Source organism: Mercenaria mercenaria, chromosome 14, assembly GCF_021730395.1.
Source record: "Mercenaria mercenaria strain notata chromosome 14, MADL_Memer_1, whole genome shotgun sequence".
Classification (NCBI taxonomy): Eukaryota; Metazoa; Mollusca; class Bivalvia; order Venerida; family Veneridae; genus Mercenaria; species Mercenaria mercenaria.
Genome location: NC_069374.1, coordinates 49,072,255 through 49,094,196, shown reverse-complemented (window position 1 = coordinate 49,094,196; position 21,942 = coordinate 49,072,255). Strand labels below are relative to the sequence as shown.

Here is a 21,942-nt window from a genome sequence, read left to right as displayed (position 1 = left end):
TAAGTTCTTAAATACTTGAGATGTGATAAAGTTAAGAATACTTAAGATGGGTATGGACCTGCTTACATGTCAGTTAGGGTAAGGTTTTGGTGACTAGAAGTAGGGTAAGTTTTAATTGTACCCCCCGACAACAAAGTTGTAAGGGGGGGTATACTGGTTTCAGGTTGTCTGTCTGTCTGTCTGTCTGTCCGTCTGTCTGTCTGTCTGTCCGTCTGTCCGTAGACGCAATCTTGTGCGCACCATCTCTCCTTATCCCCTTGACAGAATTTAATGAAACTTCACACAAGTGATCAGTACCAACAGTAGTTGTGCATGGGGCATGTTAGGTTCTTTTAGAAAAAAAAATTGCAGAGTTATGGGACTTTGTTTTTTTGTTACTATACTATATACATAGACACAATCTTGTGCGCACCATCTCTCCTCATCCCCTTGACACATTTTAATGAAACTTCACACAAGTGATCAGTACCAACAGTAGTTGTGCATGGGGCATGTTAGGTTCTTTTAGAAAAAAAAATTGCAGAGTTATGGGACTTTGTTTTTTTGTTACTATACTATATACATAGACACAATCTTGTGTGCACCATCTCTCCTCATCCCCTTGACACAATTTAATGAAACTTCACACAAGTGATCAGTACCAACAGTAGTTGTGCATGGGGCATGTTAGGTTCTTTTAGAAAAAAAATTTGCAGAGTTATGGGACTTTGTTTTTTTGTTACTATACTATATACATAGACACAATCTTGTGCGCACCATCTCTCCTCATCCCCTTGACACAATTTAATGAAACTTCACACAAGTGATCAGTAACAACAGTAGTTGTGCATGGGGCATGTTAGGTTCTTTCAGCGACAAAAGTTGCAGAGTTATGGGACTTTGTTTCTTGTTAACATACTATGTACATACAGTCTGCATATGCAATCTTGTGTGTGCCTAATCTACCAAACCCTTGCACACAATTTAATGAAACTTCACACAAGTGATCAGTACCAACCCTAGTAGTGCATGGTGCATGTTACATTCTTTTAGATAAATATTCTGCATAGTTATGGGACTTTGTTTTTTGTTACTATACTGTATACATACAGTCTATATATTATATACAGTCCGCATAATTATGCAATCTTGTGTGCGTCAAATTGCACTGTACTGTGTCAGTGCATGCGGGGGGTACATTCATCACCTTTAGTGATAGCTCTAGTTTTTAAGGGGGTGAACTTGTTCACTTTAGTGTAACTTTTAGCTGAGTTGCATTCTAGTGGGAGACAAATGTACTTCGGCATTTTATCAGCAGAGACAGGGTTACACCATTTGCTTGAGTATAGTATAAAGATCTGTACCGTATAATTTGACAAATGTTGCAGGTGGGTTTTGACTTTGGAGTCTGACGCATCAACGCAACCTAAAAGAATATACTGACAAAAGTCCCTGGTGGTATCAAATTCATTGAAGAATCCTATTTTGCTATACAGAAAACTGTTAGAAAATTGAAGACTATATCACGGTAAGTTTGTAATAGTTCAACATTGAATTAGTTTACTTATAGGCTAGAATTTCATATAAAATCACTAAACTATTATCTGTATCAATTCATTTTCATTATGAAGAGGGTTGTTTTTTAGAGTGAGAGAGCATGAAGTTTTTAAGTTTGACACTTACGAGAGTTTCTTTAGACCAAGTATGTAAAGTGAAGGTGTTACATAATTTTCTAGGGTGATCAAAGTGGGAGTAACAGTTTCTTCATAAGTTTGTAGCAGACTTTACTTCCACAGTTGAGGTCGCTGACTCCAGATCACTTGCTCTTCATTGATGTGGGTTCGAGCCTCACTTGGGGCGTTGAATTCTTCATGTGAGGAAGCCATCCAACTGGCTTGTGGAAGGTTGGTAGTTCTACCCAGGTGCCCGCTCGTGACGAAATAATGCACAGAGGGGCACCTTGAGCCTTCCTCCACCATTAAAGCTTGAAAGTCGCCATAGGACCTATAATTGTGTTGGTGCGACACAAAACAAAACCAAACAAACCAGTCCACAGTATAATTTTTAAGTTGAAGGTGGAAACAACTGAAACACTGCCTTTCCTCTGAGAGAATGGTGTTTAGGGATTTAAGTCATATTTTGTGATAGCTCTAACTACATAAATATTTTGCAGTCTAGCTTTCAGTTTGATGGTCAAAAATACTTGCAGGTATGGTTGAGATACCAGCCATTGTAGGATCTGACACTGGACGGCCTAAGCTACCAGAGGATAGTTAGCTACTTACACAGATGACAACACTTAAACAAATCAAGTATGGTTTACTCTTGATTAGACAGATAGTGCCTGCTTTTTACACAATGTATTAGATTGGGGTATGTCGTTGGTCGGGCGGATGGGCGGGTGGCGGCGGCGTCAAACTGGTGTTTCCGGTCAATAGCTTTTGTTTTGGTAAAGATATTTAAATAAAACTTGGTATGTATGTAGCTTATATCAAGACAAAGGCTGGGATTGATTTTGGAGTTTCTGGGGTCAAGGTCAATGTCACTGTTACTTAAAATAGAAAAAGGGTTTCCGGTCAATAACTTAACTTTGGAATGAGCTATCATGATGAAACTTGGTGTATAGAAAACTTATATAAAGTTGTAGCTTGGGATTGATTTTGGGGTTTCTGGGATCAAGGTCAAGGTCATTGTTACTAAAAATAGGGTTAGGGTTAGGTTAGGGTTAGGGTTGTGCTTTAAACTGGTGCACTGTGATTCAGTATACTTTTTTATTCTTATGTTGTAGCTTGGGATTGATTTTGGGGTTTCTGGGATCAAGGTCAAGGTCATTGTTACTAAAAATAGGGTTAGGGTTAGGTTAGGGTTAGGGTTAGGGTTGTGCTTTAAAGTTAGGGTTAGGGTTAGGTTGTGCTTTAAAGTGGTGCACTGTGATTCAGTATACTTTTTTATTCTTACGAAAAGTGTTGAAAACCTGGTTTCGTGGCATTGCCGCGTTTCTTGTATCAATGTTATTTTTAAATAGTTACGATTTTTTTCAAGTCAGTGATTTTATACCCTATAGTTTAAATCAAAATAATCATAGCAATATTTAATTTTACACGTATTTAAATGTAATTGTACTTGTGGAAAATATTTCCATCAGAAAGTTTCTTTCAAATAGTATTTTTCATATTTCCTACTTTTAAAATTAGGTCAGCTAGAAAGACTTTGACACATCAGAGACCCAGAAAGAGATAGGTCCTATCATCGTACAGTTTGGTAAAGTACAGTCTAAGGTAACATTGAAATATGGCTGCTGGCACAAGGATGTTCTCAGTTGATTTGGCAGTATGTTGAGTAACGAGATGACAGAGTTCCATTCTCATATACAGAAGTCACGATCAGAACCGAGATGTGCAGTCTATAGACACAGCAAATACTTTTAAAGTTGTTTGACCGATTACACAAGTACAGGCATTGAAACGCAAGACGAAGTACTGGGAGAAACAAGTTGATGTAAGACTGCCCTGTTGTTTGAAGTTACATTCATTTTTTGATGCTGCACTTGCTTACTTTAGTTATTGTCAAAAGCATTATATTATTAAGTTTCAAGCAGAGTGTGATTAAATTCGACAGGAATTATCAGTATAGGGTCAAGTTTTAAATTAAATGCTTTGTGTTTCCTTACGTCGAATATATTTGAGTTACAATGTATTGGGGTATACAATTCTGTTCCTTAAACTTTCCAAGTTCAATGTTTATGTCTCAATAAGTGTGTTTTAGGTCACATATAAGCTCAAGATTTTTTTATCTGTAGTGTTTATGGGGAGTTATGCTCCTATGGGTAAAATCACAGGACATGCCATTATTGTCATTTTGTAACACATTTCAAGAGAATAAGAATGAAAGAGAGCATGTTTGTATTACATTTAGATCTACAAAAAGGTCAGCATATCCTTGAGCAAAAAACTTTGGTTTCTGTTCCCAACTAACTGGCTGTATGACAACATTGAGGGTGAGTAGGGTGCCTCCACAAATACCATGAAGCTCATTGATGGTCCAGTACAGACGCAGGTAGCTCTGTCTGCAGAACGATGAACATTGTCTCCAAGGACAAGACGTAGAGGACAAGACCTCAGAGTAGTCCTTCTGGTAGACAGGGAGAAAGATGAACATTTTGTAAGATTTTTTTCTTGTCAATCTTGATTTGTCTATAATTCTAACAAAATTGCTTTCATTTGTTAAGATTATGTGTAAAGGGCTTGGTACGCTTCCATATACATATTGGGCTAAAATAATGGGGGGAAATAAATTCAATATTTTGATAAACAAGTATTGCTAATAAATCTACAGTCATATATTGAACACTATGGTGAAAAGAACGTTACTAACTTTACCAGTTGTGACGTCACTGATGACGTCATTTTTGCGGGAAAAGCTATATAACGCAAGAAAAACAGATATATTTGGTATATATAATTATGCTTATTAATTATTTCAAACTCTTGACAATGCATTTATAGAATAATAGAAAACAGTTGTTTTTATCAATCAAGGACAACAGGTGTTGGGAGTCATATTTATTTCCGAGGAGTAAAAGTAAATTCAACAAGGAAAACATAATTTAAATACGTATTTAGAGCTAGTGCACTATACTTTATGTGTCATTGGTCTGAATACATGTATTTGTGATGTCCCATAGGTAGACTGTAAGAATCTTTCACTGGTCGAAGGTGCCGATGGAATATCTGGCTTGAGGTTAACTATTTAGGTGGTAACGAGTCTCGGCCGAGTAACTGCGGAACAATTACCTGAGAGCAAGATATTTTCATCTACATCATCAGCTAATGATAGATTTGTTTTCTTGCATACCGTTTTCTTCAATCAATAGAAAACAAATAAAATAAAACAAATGTGTTTCTATAAAACACATTATTATTATATAGTGTAGAGACCATAATATAGCTCTTTGCATACTTTGATTTTTCAAACTAAAGTGATTTTTACAAATGCACCGGTTACCATAAAAAATGTGAACAAAGACTCTGTCTCTATAATCTAATTGAAATGTATGATTGACACTTGATGTTAGTCATACCCATGACAGTGAATGCTGATGACTTCATGTGTTGCAGACAGGTATTTAGTTTGTAACTGTAATTTCCCATCAATTGAAATCCTCTCAAAACTGGTAAAATAATAAAATTATGATTACTTATATTTGGACAAAGCTCACGGTCTTTTCCGTTCGACAGCTGCTAAAAGGGCAAATATAAAAGATTCAGTGTATGTTATATTTCACTGGTATTACCAGTTAGTAAGTTCATACTCTGAACAACACATCAGAGAAATTTGGGCAGATTTGACCAATTACGATGTTGGCAGACTTAGATTATATTTTTTCTTTACACGAAAATTGCTGTTAGGTAACAAAGCGAATACACCGATAATCCGGAGTTCACCGATTATTGTTCCAGTCCACGCAATGTAATCCAGGCAATTAAAGTGCTTAGCTATTAGCTGCTGCTGTCACAGGGAAGTGGTAGAGTGTATGCCTTAGGTGTGAGAGGTCCTGGGTTCGAGTCCCAGTTAGAGCTTAACTATTTGCATTCTGCTAAAGCATAGTTTTGCTGTTATTAGACTGTTCCAGATGTTCTAATTTTTTAGCACACAGTATCATGGCTCATTATTTAGCAATCCAGATCAAAGTTGAATGTTAAATCAAATGCACCTAATTAGAAAAATCTTTACTATGTTATGTCCCTTTGATGTTTATGCTCTCCATGTTCAAGAAGAGTTACATTTCCTTGATCACAACATTTTCTTAACATGAAAATATTAAATGCTCATAACTATACACTTCTGGTTAAGATATTGTCTATATTTCTGTTTTTGAGAAATATATGGACATTTGTCTTCATTTCAAAGCTTTTTAACTTCAAAACTATGATTTAAAAAACTTAGGTAATATCTCTTAAGTAGTTTATTAATTTACGCATTCATTCATTAACTACAGCACATGAGAAAATTTACATCACAGGTGAGGTGTAAAAGAAATTATTCCATAAATGGAAAAAACACAAGAAAATCTTGTCTTGCAGGCTAGAAAATAACTTCAGCAACGTACCATATTAATTATATAAAAAGAATATTTTCAAGGTATGGAAACATGTACTTCTTAGAATAATATACCGATAAGAGCTAACTTGTAGTTTTATAAAGAATTAACATCTGAAAATTATTTCGTATTTATATTTTTCATCAATCTTCCCTTGATTCTGCTTATTCTTTCCATATAAATGTAAGGGGCCTCTGTGGCCGAGTGGTTAAGGTCGCTGACTTCAAATCACTTGCCACTCAGCGGTGTGGGTTCGAGCCTCACTCGGGGCGTCAAATTCTTCATGTGAGGAAGCCATCCAGCTGGCTTACGGAAGGTCGGTGGTTCTACCCAGGTGCCCACTCATGATGAAATAATGCACAGAGGGGCACCTGGGTCTTCCTCCACCATTAAAAGCTGGAATGTCGCCAAATTGACCTATCATGTGTCGGTGCGACGTTAAATCAAACCAACCATATAAATGTACATAATATTGAAAACCATTCAACTGAGTTCTGGCATTTTGATTTTTACAAAATGTAATGTTTTAGTAATATGAGAAACACATGCAAGACAATGGGTATTCATTTTGTTAACTTTTAAATTGTCAAAAAAAACTTTAAATTTAGTTGCATGTTATTGTTATTCTTTTTGATTTTGAAAAACGTTTTCTCAAACACGTCTACACAGTAATGACGACATTCAAACACAGGTATGGTATAGTATAACTTAAGGTAACGGTACCCATTAATTACCAAAGCAAGGCAAACAGATACCTTGATAATAAATGATATATAAAGGAAAGATATATTTATGCAGTGTATTTCCTAAATTAATCTAGACCTGAAAGATTATGTGAATGCGAAGGAAAAAGCAATTTTTTTTTGCTATAATTTTATCTTAAAAAGGTAACTGAAACTCGTTATTTTTTACTCTGCATCAAACCATAAAAAGATTTTACTTACAATGCTGAAAATACAATGCTGGAGTACCAGTCTAAAATTTTATTTGTTGTAAAACATCTGTTTCTTAAAGTCAGTATATTGACCTAGCCCGTATTGCTATCTTAAGCAAAAACACATTTTACCGCAAGTAAGGAACTAATCGCAACATTGTGTATGTGTGTTGGGGAACGGGGGAGGGGGATGTGGGTGTTAGATGGGTGGATGACATCATTGTACAGCATCTTTATATTCTTTATATACGTTCATCTAAACCAGAAGATAATTGATTTTCTTTATTATTATCTTATAATTTACTTTAATATTAGAATGTTATATGAATTTACATCTAAAGGAACACAAACAAAATCTGAGTTTCATTTTTTAGGTGAAAACGCAACATTCTATTGTTTTGATTTTCCCATGATACTATACTGAGCTACGAGAAAGATCATTATTTATTTCATATTTTGCAACATCACACAAGTATTGTTAGTTTTTTTTTCAAACGTGAATTCATGGTTTGACATCTGAGTTGGCATAATTAAATCCAGTACCCACACTGAAAGTTTTTAGAAAACTTGATAAGAAAATCCTTGCTGCCACCCCATGCTCCAATTCCTTGGACACAGATGGAATAAACTCGATCATACTCAGGAAAATGTGATACGGCGAAATTCTTCGGTCAGTCTGCGATGAAATGATGAGAATTGTGATAACTAAGCAACAATTACTATCTCTGAATCACATGTTTAGTAAGGATGTCACCGAAAAACAGTTCCTCATCCGGGAATTAAACTTGTGACCTGTAATTTGAAGTGTTGTACTTTACCAAGAGAGCAAACGTAGACGATCTCAACACTTCTGCAGAAATATTTATCGAAATACAAGTAAACTTGGACTTTTCACAAATAAATGTCTGCTTGTTAGTTCGTTACACTATCAAAATGTATTAAAAAAAAAATTTATACCCCTGAAGGTGGGCATATTAAAATCGCACTATCCGTCCGTGTGTGCTTGAGTCCATGCGTCCTGTAAATTCTTGTCCAGGCTGTAACTCTGCCATCCATGAAGGGATTTTGAAACAACTTGGCATAAATGTTAACCATAATGAGATGACGTGTCATGTGCAAGACCCAGACCCCTAGCTCCAAAGTGAAGGTCACACTTACACGTCAAAGGTTAACAGGGTATGTTTCATGTCCTGTCCATAACTCTGCCATTCATTAAGGGATTTTGAAATTAGTTGACATAAATGTTCCTCATAATGAGACGATGTGTCATGAGCAAGACCCAGGCCCCAAGCTCCAAGGTCAAGACACTTAGATGTCAAAGGTTAACATGGTCTGTTTCTTGTCCGGTCCATAACTCTGCCTTTGATGAAGGCATTTTGAAATTACTTGGCATAAATGTTATATATAATGAGATGAGGTGTCATGTGCAAGACCCAGACCCCTAGCTCCAAGGTCAAGGTCACCCTTAGAAGTCAAAGGTGTTTTGTGTCTGGTTTGTAACTCTGCCATTTATCAAGGGATTTGAAAATAATTTGACACAAATGTTAACCATATTGAGATGTGTCACACTTATGACGGAGGCCTCTTAGGTCAAGGTCACAAAATGATACGTGATTTTTTGCGCATACAACTGTGACATTCTTGGGCCTACTTCGGGGGCATTTGTCACCAATAATGACAGCTCTTGTTTAACTAAGAGAAAAGACTGTAAGTTATCCACTAGATGGTAAATCTTCAAAGCACTGAAGTTTGTTAGCAGTATTTCTTTCAAATCAGTTATAATTTATAAGTAACCAAAACACTGCTTCAGCTTCTGACATTCTTCTGTGGTGTACTTAAATAAAAACGTTGAAAATCATGTCAACAAACTGACTGAAAAGCAAGTTTCTTGATTGTTTAAAATGTGATTTTTTCTTACAGAAATTCAAGCGTTCTTAAACAAATATTACAAGTTTGCTAATCTTTGTCCGAAAGAAATACAAAATAATTGAGTCGTGCCACGAAAAAATCAGCATAGTGGGTTTCTAATGGTTTCTCTAATTACAATAGTCTTTGAAAGTGAACAACATGGATCCTGACCAGACTGCGCGGATGCTGGTCTGGATTCATGCTAGTCGCAAAGCCTCTATGTTGTTTTTCTCATTGCATGGCTCATTATAATCAAGTTGCTTCCTACGGGTAAATTAATTTGTTTTGAAAGAACATATTACATGTCTAGTTTATGTTTCTGACCCCTAAAACGCTTATGTATGTTATATATAGTAAATTTACATTGACACTTACACAGAAATACATGTCAGCCATATCGACTCCGCAAACAGATTTTGCACGGCGGTAATCAATTAAGCAAATTGCTTAAAAGGCCATTTTTCATGTAAACTCCACCGAGCCCTCTTGGTTGATAAATATTACATTGTGAATGTTTTTAAGATGTTGTTATATTGGTTATATGGGTAATTTAATGTATGAACAGCAGGAGAAAGTGTTATATTTTAGACAACAGTTTACGTGTAAATGTCCTGGTATTTCAGGGTGAGCCACTCCCTCCTGATGAAGCACTGAAGGCTATAACAATGTGTGAGGACTTGAGGAAGACCTGGAAGAGAGACACAATGTTGCCAAGGCAAAAGGAGGCTCTGGAATTGGCAGAATCTGGTAACAGCCAATATTGTCATAAAATATCAAACTTCATGCCATGTTCATAGAGAATGTGTCATTATTTGTTCCGTCTGTCCTTCCATTCGTTAACAATTTCTACATATTGCATCTCGAAACTACTGGGGAATTTTGACCAAACTTTTTCAGAATGATGTATTTGTACCCTAGCAGTGTCCCCCTGAAAATCAGACTGATTTAACAATTTTTTAATGAGTTATGGCCCTTAGTTTATTTTTATAATTTACATAGATTTATATTGGGAAAATGTTTGAAAATCTTCTTGTGCAAACCCGCAGAGCCTAGGCTTTGATATTTTGTATGTAGCATCATCTAGTAGTCTTCTACCAAGATTTTCCAAATTATTTCCCTAGGGTCAAATATGGCCCCGCCCCGAGAGTCACATGGTTTATATAGACTTATATAGGGAAAAACTTTGAAAATCTTCTTGTCCAAAACCACAGGGCTTTGATATTTTGTATGTGACACCATCTACGGGTCCTCTACTAAGAGTATTAAAATTATTAACCTAGTGTCAAATATGGCCCTGCCCTTGGGGTCACATGGTTTACATAGACTTTTATAGGGAAAAACTTCTTGTCCAAAACCACAAAGTCTAGGGCTTTAATATTTGTAATGTAGCATCATCGAGTGATTCTCTACCAAGTTTGTTCAAATTATCCCCCTAGGGTCAAATATGGCCCAGCCCCAGTGGTCACATAGTTGATATAGACTTATATCTAGGGAAAAACTTTAAAAATCTTCTTGTCTATAACCTTGGACCATATGTATAGTTTTGAGTGGCTAGATGAACCTTGACTTGATTTGACCTTGATCTTGACCTAGTGACCTACTTTCACATTTCTGTAGCTACAGCCTTCAGATTTGGACCACATGCATAGGTTTGTGTAACTAAATAATCTTTGATATTGACTTTGACCTAGTGACCTTCTTTCATATTATCCCGCCAATGAAATCGGGAGGGGGTATTGAAATGGCGTTGTCTGTCCTTCAGTCCGAGCCCACGAATGAACATTTGTTGGGTATAGAGAACAATAGGTAACGGTAAATTCTATTCATTCCGTAGTGTTTATTGGGTACTTTTTGTAGCATATTGGGTACTTTTTAACAAAAGAATTACCCAGTAAAGGTCCATCTGTGGGAACGTCAGTCTGTCCGTCTGCAGCCATTTCTCAGTAACTACTAGGTAGAATTTCATGAAACTTAAAATAAACATGAACCAACATACTGCGATGATGCCCGTCAAGTTTTGTTTTGATTGGTCAATTTCCCTCAGAGTTATTGCCCTTGATTTAATGAAAAATGTCCGTCTGCAGCCATTTCTCAGTAACTAGCAGGTAGAATTTCATCAAACTTGAAATAGACATGAACCAAGATACTGCGATGATGCCCTTCAAGTTTTTTTTCGATTGGTCAGTTTCTGTTAGAGTTATTGCCCTTGATTTAATGAAAAATGCACAAAAATATCCATCCGCAGCCATTTCTCAGTTACTAGCAGGTAGAATTTCATCAAACTTGAAATACTATGAACCAACATACTTTGATGATGCCCGTCATTTCCTTTGTTTATTGGTCAATTTTCCATATAGTTATTGCCCTTTAATTGTTTAAAAATCCACAGATCAGTACATAACAAACCAACCAATTGGAAGAATTTCATTAAACTTCTTTCATTCTTTTCCATGAACATTTATTATAAACACCCTGCAAAGTAACACAAAATTCAGTTCAGTTTGCCAAACTACACCAAAGGAAATTACATAAAAATACACACTGGCCTGTCCGTATACAAATTTAAGTAGGATTCAAGTACAAGAGACCACTGAGTGATCTTCAGGCACCCACCACTGAGCCATTTTTAAATGTTCCAATGAAATTATCATCAGCAATGCTCAAATGAGATGACTGTGTATTGAAGATTATATGAATAGCTCTTTTAAAGATATCCAGTGGCTATCTTCCCCCTATATATTTTATGTTAAGATTTTTACTTTAAATGTAGAAATCCTCTTCAAATATATATAACTTCACTAAATAGATAAATTTATTTTGTATGTTAACTACATTCACAATTAAATCATGCGGTAATAGTCATTTCTTTGAAAAAAACTTTCAGTTTTATAGCATAAGCGCAGTTAACACACTTATACTGTGTTCAACCATACATGTATAACAGTGTGTACTATTTTCAACCAAGTGCATAGTACTGTTTTCAAATATGAAATGTTGGTTAAATATACCTTTAAAAGGCATTTAAATATCCTAAATGAAATTCAAAGAAGTTGAAAAATAAACCTGTTTACACTAGTACGTGTTTTGTTGTTCAAATCTATTAATAATAAGAACCAAAGTAAAATATTTTAAATAAAACTAGAAAATATCCTTGCATAATAAAAAGAAGTTTGTTTTCTTTCACACTTTCCATATACTTCCTCTATGTGTGGTTATAGATCTGACAGAGCAGTGACGGTCTGTTGAACCAGATGAAGGAATTACCTGCTTGACTGAGAACTGGTTAAAGATCTTTAATGACAGAAAAATGATGGTCTGTCAAACCAGATATAGGAATTACCTGCCGGACTGAGAGCTGGTTATAGATCCGACACAGCCTAGACGGTCGGTTGAACCAGATGTAGGAATTACCTGCCGGACTGAGAGCTGGTTATAGATCCGACAAGGCATTGACGGTCGGTTGAACCAGATGGGGGAATTACCTGTCGTACTGAGAGCCGGTGCTTTATATGAACATGTGAAATGATTGCATCAAGGATTTGCAAAGGTTAGCACCAATTTTATCATTTCTTATATCTACATAAAATTACAAACACATTATTCTCAAAATTTGATTTTGATTACAACATCGACTATTGATTTATTTTTGAAACTGTGTAGTCTGTAAATTATTTAAATAGCTGATTAACATAATTTAAAGACTGCTTTGGACATGCTGAGAGTTTTATGATTATGAGTATTCATGAATTATATTGAATGTTAAAAACTTTTTTTAGGCGAATGTGTTGGTGGTTGAGCTGAAGACAGATGCTTTGAAGGAACGTCAATGGAAACAGTTGACACGTCGTCTTGGAGTATAATCTTACCTTGGGTCATGTATGGTATAAACTTACTGAAGAATGAACATATTGTCAAGAATGTAGACCTCGTTGCAGAAGGAGAATTAAATGGCATTAGAGCTGCTCTTGAAACAAGTATGTACCCTTTTATCATTGTATATTTATCCGTCGGTCTGTCTGTCCGTCCGTCTGCATGAAGCTTGTCTGGCTTTCACAGGTCAACTGCTGGCCAGATTTCGACAAAACTACATAGGAGTGTTCAGTACCAACCCTAGTTGTGCATATCGCCTGCATGTTTCGCTTCGCTGCACAAAATGACCACCAGAGCTAAAAATAGAGAAATCTTGTGCGGCTTTCACAGGTCAAACTGCTTGCTCGATTTTGACAAAACTTCACAGGAGAGATCAGTTCCAAGCCTCTTTGTGCATATTGCTAGCTTGTTCTACTTCACTGCACAAAATGGCCGCCAAAGTTAGAAATAGAAAAATCTTCTCTGACTTTTATAGGTCAAACTGCTAGCTGCATGGATTTCAATGAAACATCACAGGAAAGATCAGTACCAAGCCTAGTTTTGCATATTGCCGGCATGTTCTGCTTCACTCCACAGAATGGCCGCCAAAACTTAAAATAGAAAAAATTTTGTCCCGCTTTCGCATGTCAAGCTGCTGGCCCGATTAAGACAAAACATCATAGAAGTGATCAGTACCAACCTTAGTTGTGCATGTCACTGGCACGTTCTGCTTTGCTGCACAAAATGACAGCTAGAACTAAAATTCAAGAAACATTGTCCGGCTTTCATAGGTCAAACTGCTGACCGGATTTCGACAAATTGCACAGGAATGATCAGTGCCATGCCCAGTTGTGCATATCACCAACACGTTCCGCTTAGCTGCACAAAATGGCTGCCATAACTAAAGGTATACATAGGGGAGACGTGTTTTTGTGACAAAAACTCCTTCTAGTTTGATATATGAATTTGCTAATCTATATTTGTCTGGCACTGGTTAAGAGGTACTCTGTATTGCTCTCAGCCGTTTATACTTAGTCCAATGCATATATCAGAACTTAATTAGTAATGTTTGCTTAAAAGCATTTTGCACTCGCCCCTGTGTCTGAGTTGGCATCGGTGTCGACATCTCCATTGGTTAAAGTTTTTGATAACCTCAAATATCTATCAAAGCTACTTATTTACTATCAAATTCTACACTAGGAGAAACAATCCCCATAACTCTTATTTGAATTTGAACAGAATTATGCCCCGTTCTAACTTAAAATTTTTGGTTAAAGTTTTTGATAAAGTCAAATACCTCTGTTACTATCAAAGCTATTGACTTGAAACTTAAATATACTTATTTACTATCAAAGTCTACCCCAGGAGAAACAATTCCCATAACTCTGATTTGGATTTGGATAGAATTATGCCTCTTTTTTAACTGAAAATCTTTGGTTAAAGTTTTTTATAAAGTCAAATATCTTTGTTACTGTCAAAGCTTTTGACTTAAAACTTAAAATTCTTATTCACTTTCAAAGCCTACACCAGGAGAAACTTCCCCATAACTCTGATTTGAATTTTGACAGAATCATGTTCCTTTTTAATTTGGAATTAATTTTACTGGCAAAGCTCTAATTCGAGTCAAGCACTGAGAAAAGTCGAGCGGATTGTCTTACAGACAGCTCTTTTTTATTAGCTCACCTGTCACGTAGTGACAGGGTAAGCTTTTGTGATCACCCTTCGTCCATCGTTCGTCCACAATTTCTTGTGAACAAGAAAGAGACCACATTTTGCGGGCAATTTTGACCAAACTTGTACAAAACTTGTATTGGCATGATATCTCAGTTTCTTTTTAAAACTGGCCAGATCTTCTCATGGGTTCTAGAGTTATTGCCCCTCAAAGGGCCAGAATTTGCTATTTTTGTGCCATAACAATTTCTTGTCTGCACGATAGTGGTTTCATTTATGATTTTATTTTAACCAAACTTGCACACAACTTCTATTGCCATAAGATCTTGGTTCCTTACTTGAACTGGCCATATCCCAATATGGGTTCTAGAGTTATGACCCCTGAAGGGCAAAAATTAGCTATTTTGACCTTGTCTGTGCAATAGCAGCTTCATTTATGACTTGATTTTTACCAAACTTGCACACAACTTGTATCACTATAAGATCTTGGTTCCTTTATTGAACTGGCCAGATTCCATCATGGGTTCCAGAGTAATGGTCCCTGAAAGGGCCAGAATTAGCTATTTTGTACTTGTCAGAACAATAGCAGCTTCATTTATGATTTGAATTTAACCAAACTTGCACACAACTTGTATCACCATAAGATCTTGGTTCCTTTCTTGAACTGGAAAGATTCCATTATGGCTTACTTCAAGGTCAAGGTCACACTTAGGAGTCAAAGGTCATATGACTTTGTTTTGTGTTTATATTGCTCTGCATTTGCATCGATTGCAGTGCTCTTGTTAACATTTGGCATATCCTTCTTTTGTTGACTTACAACATTTTTTTCAATTATTTCCTTTTTATGTTACTATAAATAGCTTATTTAGTAACTTTTTTATTATTGTCAGTTGGGGAAAACCGAGACCATGGCCTTTTCTGTGGTACAACTTGGATGGTATCTCCAAGTTTTAGGTGTATTTTGACATATCTGTATCTTGTAAGATTTTTGTTTTCTGTTTGGTTAAATTCTTCACTTTGTTGTTTCTGTCCTTTGGACTTAAATAATTTTTCTGAGGACTTAGATTTATTGTTATTATTTCTTCCCTTTGTTATTTCTGTCCTTTGGGCTTCATCAGTCAAAATTTTGCTCCTATCCTCCTCTGATGTAATCTTTCGGACATGAAACTACTGACCTGATTTGAAAATAATTTTATTTGATGTAACTTTAAGAAAATTTAAACTATATTTTCTCATAATTCTTTTGATTGATCTTGATTATGATTTTTTGACCTTCTTGTCCTTAAGTGCAATGATAACAGGTGAGCGATATAGGGCCATTTTTGGCCCTACTGTTTAGCCTAGGGTTATCTTGTTTTGCTTGGTAGATCCTTTTCCTTTTTGTAGAATCTGTTTTATAAATTGGTCTTTTATTATTTTATAATGTGTTTGAAAAATTTCACATCAGAAGTTTGGACTATTTTAGGTGAGTGAGGCATGGAGAGCATATGCGCTGGATATGGTGAGCTACCAGGGTCGTTGTAGATTGGTCCGAGGCTTGGATGGCTTCTTTAACAAATTCAAGAACACATCTGCAGTATAATAGCAATGAAACTCTCCCCTTATTACAAGGTAATTTCATTCTTTAATTTTAAGTTCACTTGAGCCAAAGGCTCAAGGTGAGCTTTAGTGACGGCTTGATGTCAGTCATGCGTCTTGTGTAGTCCGTCCGTCAACAATTTCAAAAACATTTACTCAAAACAACTGGGAAGATTACACCAAACTTCACAGGAATGATCCTTGGGTGGCCCCCTTTCAGAATTGCCAAAAGAATTAAAATCCATACAGAACTGTAGAGTTGCCGTGGAAACCGAAAGGAAAATCTTCATCTCAGAAAGTGTTCCTCAGATTTCAAAAATATACCATTGTTAAATTATGTAACCCGTATTATCATATGAATATAAAAAAGGTTGTACATCTACATACCATACATTTTCTTGAATAAAAGTAAAATAGCGCAGATATTTTTTACTTGAAAAATGTATTTGGTGGTGCCTGAATGTTTAATTGGAAAGGAACTGGAACCTGATATATATTTGTTTTTGGTTGCAGATTTATCCCGCTACCAAAGTTAAGTGTATTTCTGACAATCGTGTAGTATCTTTATTTGATTCCAAATCACATCCAAAGGAATTTGTTCATGTGCTACACAAAGTAGTCCCATTCATGAACAATGCGGATGAATTATCAATGATCAAGCAGTTCTTATCATTTTATATCCATTCACACTGGCCATTTAGGTTATATAAGATCTGTCAATGATTAGGTATTCCAGCCAATGGTTACATCACTGACTTCCAGCTGTTCATGTAAGGTCAGGCATAGTTTATCTTAGAACGAGGCATATTAGTATTTGTTTCTTATACATGTATATTTATAGACTGGCATTTGAAATGAAAGTAACTCTAGCAAAACCCGCAACCACCAGACATCTCAAGGCTTTGATTGGTATAATTTCAGCACTTTGATTAGGATGGATAGATAACTTGGACAGGTGAGACAGTCAGTTTATCTTGGGGGCATCTAAACTGAGAGGCAGATATACAACCTTTTTTGCCTGAAGAAACACAGAGGTTCCAGGAGTAAGTTGATTTATCTTGAAAATATACACCATTAACCAATGCATATCAGAATTCTGCTGTCCCAGTTGATCTAATACCATTCTCTCTGCTTATTAATCAAATGCCATTTAAACCTATAAGTTGTTAAGTTAGACATGTTTATTTTACTTTATGACTGCGGAGCGTCTGATGAAAAACTAAATGATGTTTGTATTAAACCTTTTATTTTTTCTAGTGTGCGTACTGAGTTCCTGGCATTGATGAAACGGTTGCTAAGTCTCCCCTGGTTATGGATGTACTGAACATTCTCAGCTTCTAGAGATAGCTGGAGAGGCTGTAAGAGCTGCTTGAAAAGTTACAGAAAGCTCTCGGAGAATATCTTGAGAGGGAGAGAGCTTCCCAAGGTAAGATAGGCTTTCTTAAAATTAACACATACCAAAAGTGTGTGCTGTAAGTAAAGTGATGCTATATAATGTCATATTTTGGTATAATGGCAGCGTTTGTGACATTGATATTGTCAGACCGACGTCAGAGTGTCACATGAGGTGAAAGCCGAGTGGCGACATTCTGTTTCAAGGGTTGAAAATATCATTGTCACACACGCTGCCATATGATATTTATTTTATTAAATACATAAAAAAAGTTAAAAAATGTTTTAAATTTATTTAATTAAACAGTTTCATCTTTTTGACATCTTTATTAACACGTTGAACAAGGTAAAAAAAAACATCACATTGAATATTGATGTTACTACTATATGTATACAAGGGAGGCAATCATTTCATGATTTGGCTAAAACATTGAAGCAGTTATTTGCCCTTACATGACATTTAAAGGGCATATGACCTGACAGTAACTTTCGCTTGGTCACGTGTCAAAAAGTTTGAAAATGTTTCTGATAGTCAAAATATCTCTTTCTGGGATATTGGGATTTTAACTGGCATTGTAAATCTATAAATTGAATAAGTCTTTAGAACATTCTGTTGTCACAGGAAGAAGTATTTATTACCTTTTTTGCTCACCTGAGCGAAAGGCTCAAGATGAGCTTTTGTGACCACTTGATGTCCGTCGCTATTCTGTTAACCAAACTTTCACACAACTTTTATCACCATACGATCATAGCTCCTTTCTTGCCTTATCCCACCATGGATTCTAGAGTTACGGCCCCTGAAAAGTAAATTTTTTCTGCTTGTCTGCTCAATAGTGGTTTCTTTTATGATTGGATATTAACCAAACTTGCACACAACTTAAATCACCATAAGGTCTTGTTTCCTTTCTTGAACTGTGGGTTCCAGAATTACTGCCCCTGAAAGAGCCAGAAATTGGCTATTTTGGTCTTGTCTGCACAATAGCTGTTTCATTTATGATTGGATTATAACCAAACTTCCACACAAGTTTCATCACCAAAAGATGTTGTTCCTTCTTTGAACAAGCCATATACCACTGTAGGATCAAGAGTTAGGGTCCCTGAAAAGGCCAGAAATTGGCTAGTTTGGTATTGTCTGCACAACATCGGTTTCATTTATGATTGGATTTATTTTGATGTATCTTGGCACAAATGTTCACCAATCCATCATGAGATAGAGTGTCATGCGCAAGAATAAGGTTCCTAGAGCTAAGGTCAATGTCACACTTAGGGGTCAAATTCAAGAATGACTTTGTCCGGAGCATTTCTTTTTTATGCATAGAGGGATTTTGATTTAACTTGGCACAAATGTTCACCACCGTGAGTCAGTGTCATGCGCAAGAACCAGATCCCTAAGTCTAAGGTCAGTATCACACTAAGAGGTCAAATGTCAAATTCAAGATTGATTTTGACCAGAGCATTTCTTCTTTATGCATTTAGGAATTTTGTTGGAGATAAGAGGTCATTGGTAACAGTAAGACTATAGCTAGGCTACAGATACAGGATGTTTGCTGTGGAAGCTTCTATCAATCTGGAAAGTAGATCCCTCGGAAGCACCGAGAACAATGCAAAGAGTGAAAATTGCAGACTCAAAAAAAATCTCACAATTCCTGGGACAGGTCTTCGAAGGAGTCTTGAATGTAAGTCTAGTGATGTTAGTATTTTATTATGCAGATTTTTGCAGCTACAAGCCTAATACAACATTGGTCTACTATATGTGATAAATTCAAAGATAAAATTATAAATGTTACAAAAATGTCTCACTTTTATACAAATATATAGATCTACACTCAGACATTTCCATGTAAAATGTTTCTCGATTAAATTTTTATGTCCCCACTTTTAGGGGGGTGCATATAGATTTGCCCTTGTCCGTCCGTCCTTCCGTCTGCCCTCCATCTGTCCTTCCGAGAATGTTGTGTCGCGTGTAGCTCCAAAAATATTTGACGCAGAATCACAAAACTTTACAGGAATGTTGGTCAGCATGTGTAGTTGTGCACCTGGGGTTTCGTGTCCAGATTCATTCAGTCCTGTAGGAGTTATGGCCCCTGACTTTTTAAAAATGGTCATTTTAATGTTGTGTCACGCCTAGCTCCAAAAGTATTTGACCTAGAGTCACAAAACGTTACAGGAATGTTGGTCAGCATGTGTAGTTGTGCACCTGGGGTTTCGCGTCCGGATTCATTCAGTTGTATAGTAGTTATGGCCTCTGTCTTGAAAACAAATGGTCATTTTAATGTTGTGTCGCGCGTAGCTCCAAAAATATTTAACCTAGAGTCACCAAAGGTTACAGGAATGTTGGTCAGCATGTACAGTTGTGCACTTGGGGTTTTGCGTCCGGATTCATTCCGTCTTGTAAGAGTTATGGCCCCTGACTTAGTTAAAAATTGGTCATTTTAATGTTGTGTCGCAAATAGCTCCAAAAGTATTTGACCTAGACTCACCAAAGTTTAAAGGAATGTTGGTCAGCATTTGCGGTTGTGCACCTGGGGTTTCGCGTCCAGATTCATTCAGTATTGTAGGAGTTATTGCCCCTGACCTAGGAAAATCTTTGTTTTATGGTCATGTAGTGGGGGCATCTGTGTCCCATGGACACATTTCTAGTTTCTTAAGACAATTTGCTTCAGATATTGAAAACAAACTGGATATCGAAATGTTTGTGACATCATTACTGCCAGCATACTGGAGTAAAATACCAAGGTTAAATTTGTTTTGTATTTGCGGAAAAAAAAGTATATTTCATCATGTGAAGAAGATAGCATTACTAGATTCTTTTCTATGCTTGTGACAAAACAATTTAAAGGCTCCCTAAAGCTTGGCTTTCAAATCCTTTCTAACTTTAAATTACCTTTCAACCAAATATTGCAAGATACTTTACTGTTATTAGCTCACCGTTCTCAACAATTTGTAAACAAATCGTTTCCTTCAAAACCACTGGGCAGATTTACACGAAACTTCATAGAAATTATCCTTGGGTGGCCCTTTTCAAAATTGCTTAAAGAATTGAATTCCACACAGAACTCTGGTTGCTTTGGCTATCGAAAGGAAAAGTTTGTCCAACACCATATCCCGTAGAGCCTCGGTATTACGCATTTGACATCCACTATTGGTCCTCTCTGAAGATTTTTCAAATTATGCCCCTGGGGTGAAAAGAGGCCCCTGTTGGTCCAAAGGTTTACATAGAATTATAATAGGAAAACACTTTAAAGGTCTTCTGTCAAGACCTAGTCCTTTACAGGTTACATTCTACCAATTCAATTCCTTATTTATTTCATATTAATAACAAAACATTCAGACCACATTTCCAGCACTTTACAACATTTCAGTGATATGAAAACCATATATGGGCATTTAGTATAACATGTCTTCTTATCAAAAATAGAAAAATATTGACATGTTATGTTGTATATAAGAAAAATAATCTGTTCTGACAAACATCACCCTCTAAAAATGCCCCCATGAAAACAGCAGTTTAGCAATTACGTGTAGGTAGACATTTTTCGCAAAGAATAAAACTTATTCCAAGAAATTTACAATGAAAATGGTCTAGATCTATTCTCAATACTATAAGCAATAAACATAAGCCAAAAATTTAACTGTCACCTCCTCAGGTCACTCATTATACCAGATTTCATCCATAGCATGGAACTACATTTTGGACTACTTCACATGTAACACTGAGTAGTCACTTCCGGTTTGGTGTAATCTGTCCTTGATATTTGGTATGTAGCATTGCCTTGTGGACATCTACCAACTTGAAGATCATCATCCAGGTTTAAATTTTCACCCTTGGGTGCAAAGAGGCCACGCACTAACTCCACTAAGGGTCCCAAGGTTTAAATAGATTCATACATGTATAGGAAAACCTTAAACAATCTTTTTATCTGAAAGTTCAAAGCCTACATGTAGGCCTTTGATACTTAGTATGTAGCATCTCCGTGTGGTTTTCTAAGGAGATTGTTCAAATTATGTGTCCCAAGGTTGAAAAGAGGCCCAGCCCTGGGGGTCACTTGTTATGAGTTATATAGAAGAAAATACTTTTAAAAATATCTTCATATCTGATCAAATATTCTAGACTGTTTAATAATAATTACTATATGACCTCAAGTAATTAGGGATCACTTGACAGTGACCTTGACCTACTGACCTACTTTTAAGATACTTCCGTGGCATACATTTGATGTATCTAATGTGGAAAGTGTTTTTGCATCGATTTTTGTTAATGTTTGAATATGTTATTCACGTAACTACTGACACTAAACAACATGGAGAAGGGAGTGATTTGTAGGATTTAACAAGTTTTGTCATTTTGAATTGCAGTTTGTGTTTGTTACACCAGTATCTATTGCCAAGAATCCAAAGATGAATGAATGGCTGACATGTACAGAGAAGGGCTGTTGGTTCAAGCTGTTAAAAATGTTTCTACTTTCAAAACTGGAATGATCATTGATCCAGCCTAGTATCTTCTCTGGGTAGATAAATACCAGGTAATCTT

The 21,942-nt window shown here is 36.1% G+C and overlaps 2 protein-coding genes across 8 annotated transcripts in view; one reads left to right on the top strand and one right to left on the bottom strand.

Annotated features, from left to right (window-relative positions):
* Positions 1-21,942, bottom strand: part of LOC123527519 (ABC transporter F family member 4-like) — a 182,739-nt gene that overhangs the window by 90,118 nt on the left and 70,679 nt on the right. The window lies entirely within an intron of this gene.
* The window catches only part of LOC123527516 (uncharacterized), a 148,588-nt gene that overhangs the window by 110,216 nt on the left and 16,430 nt on the right, over positions 1-21,942 (top strand). For 3 of the 7 annotated variants that reach the window (XM_053523444.1, XM_053523447.1, XM_053523442.1), the window contains 12 exons: positions 1,368-1,507; positions 2,189-2,291; positions 3,174-3,477; positions 3,895-4,140; positions 9,545-9,668; positions 12,140-12,468; positions 12,698-12,895; positions 15,907-16,052; positions 16,941-17,062; positions 17,277-17,445; positions 18,888-19,087; positions 21,768-21,934. The gene's annotated coding sequence lies outside the window, so the exon portion shown is untranslated. Of the gene's footprint in view, positions 1-1,367; positions 1,508-2,188; positions 2,292-3,173; positions 3,478-3,894; positions 4,141-9,544; positions 9,669-12,139; positions 12,469-12,697; positions 12,896-15,906; positions 16,053-16,860; positions 17,063-17,276; positions 17,446-18,887; positions 19,088-21,767; positions 21,935-21,942 lie in introns of all 7 variants that reach the window. The other 4 variants (XM_053523443.1, XM_053523445.1, XM_053523446.1 and 1 more) reach the window with 4 other exon arrangements.